Here is a 2,438-nt window from a genome sequence, read left to right as displayed (position 1 = left end):
GATGACGTATCATACGTTTCTCCATGAGCAAGCCAAACAAAATAGTTTGACATAAAACCTCTTCTATATAGGTGCTTGCAAACTTCATACTGACTTCGCCATCTTTTATTCTCGCATTTTTAGCACAGACATGGTAATTTCGAACTCTCAACGTACGACGTTTGACTTGTTGCAAACGCCATAAAATGTTGTAACCCTTCAGCAAACTCACTGGAGATTTGATTATTAGAAGAATCAAATCTATTATACATCCACATTCTGGATGAGAAAGATATTTTTTTATAAGAAGCAATATAAGTTCTATAAAACCACAGCGCGAGCCAAGATAACAAAATAAAAAAAAAATTTCACCAGAAAAAAATTTTTCTTATAAAAAAATATCTTTCTCATCCAGAATGAAAATTCTGTCGTAAATATTTTGTGACAAACCGATGATAGAATTGCGACAGAAATTAGGTGACACACCAAACACGTGTCTACCTAATATTGCGACTCACCGAATCAATCGCAAATCTATCGCGTTTATTATGCGATTACATTATTTCTGTCGTTAATGTGTCGTACTGTATTTACGACTAACACATCGGTCGCAAAGCAAGAACAACTTCTGCAAAACACGGCGCACCTTCGATCTTTCAAGAAGATCAAGACCGAAATCTATATGTAGAGATAGTGAATGATGCATTTCCCAACATTGCTCCTTGTCCATATATGGAGGAAGAGCCAAATGTTGAAGCGAAAAGATTTTATGATATGCTTAACACGGCGAACACTCCGATATATGAAGGTTGCGTACTCGCAAAAATTTCAACGACAGATCTGTCGGTCGCAAGGGTTGTCGCAAATAACAGTTTTTCTTGTAGTGAGAGAACAAGACGAAAACCGATGAAGGAGATAAGAAGAAGAAGACCGAATCCTTCACCGTCGTTTGAAGGTTGATATGCACTGCGAAGGTTGTGCTTCTACAATCATCAAATTCGTTCGTGGTTTCGAAGGTAAAATCTTTTGTTTCCTTAATATTATACATGAAAAACTCATTTCTAATCATTGATTTTTTTTTAAACTCATTTCTTATCCGGATTAATTTAGACGTTAAAGAACAGTTGCGTATTCTGACTTTTGTTTTTCTCGCTCATGAGTTTTTCTTGGGAAACAAACACGATCTATGAACCCTTCGATGGAAACCCAGATTGCTAAGGATCGATGTTTTTCCTTTTTTGAATTTTTTTCCGGTAAAGCCCTTGTTGGGGACGACGGTTGTTGACGACAGCAAAACTCCGGCAATTCGAGCGATTCCAGATAAGTACCTGAAATTAAAAGAATATTTTGTTGAGGCCTGTGAAACACATTATTCTGCAGATTGCTAAGGATCGATGTTCAAACAAGAATATTCTCTCAATATTCTGCAGATTTAAAACTTTCCACGGACCGGATTTCTCACGGGCTAGGCCCGTTTTGATTCTATCAAATAAACCCAAATCCAATAGCCCTTTTCTAACATAAACAATTAACATACATTAAAAACATCACTATTCATCCTAAACGTAACAGATTGAATCTTCACCCACCATATACCGTTTTATTCTACAAATTTTATAACGGACAAATAGAATCAATTTTATTTTCTATTATTTAAAGAAAAAACTATCATGTTTAATGTCATTGCTTGAAAATTGTTGAACACGAACGATAATCTCAAACTTGAACGCACAATCATTTTTAGCACTTCTAGGCTTTGGATGTTGTGCATGATCAAAATGATCATATATAACCCATTACATTTCTTTCGTAAAAATGATCAGGGTGCCGAGAAAAGTTTGGGGTATGTCCATCAACTCTTCGTAGCTGAAATGCATCTCGGTGCTATCAATGATAATCCAGTAAGATGTTTATATATATCGTCTTTGCCTCCCGAATCTATTTTCGATGGATGAATGTTGTTGTGATTTGTACATGGTATTAGTAAATGTTGGGTTTCCTGGGATCTCTAGAGCGAATCCTATTCCTAAGAGATCGATTCTAGGGTTTGCGCAGCGGATATAAAACAAAAATTTAATAAACCCTAGAACCATGCTGCTATTGAAACGTAGAAACGTTAGAACGCTTACCTCAATCGTTCCGGGGCCTGTATCAATCGAAGAACACGTCTGATCAGGAAAGGCAGGAAGATTACCTCGCCCTCTACACGTATGCACACCTCAGGATGGATTCCAACGATTGGAACTTGTCTGCTAGGACTCGAATCTCTATTCGGTTTTTGCACTTCGAGAAAACGAGACTTAGAACTTGATGAGCTTTTTGGATCTCACCAAAAACTCTCCAAGAACTGCCAAAGTCGGCTGCTCAAAGTCTCATCCGAGTTAGGATTTTTAATCTCCTTCTTATAATGTGATTTAACCCTAATTTCGGTTTAATTTCGGAAAAACTGAAGCCCGGAA

This window comes from Tarenaya hassleriana, unplaced genomic scaffold (genome assembly GCF_000463585.1).
Source record: "Tarenaya hassleriana unplaced genomic scaffold, ASM46358v1 Cleome3, whole genome shotgun sequence".
Classification (NCBI taxonomy): domain Eukaryota; kingdom Viridiplantae; phylum Streptophyta; class Magnoliopsida; order Brassicales; family Cleomaceae; genus Tarenaya; species Tarenaya hassleriana.
Note: the sequence above shows the minus strand (reverse complement) of the source record.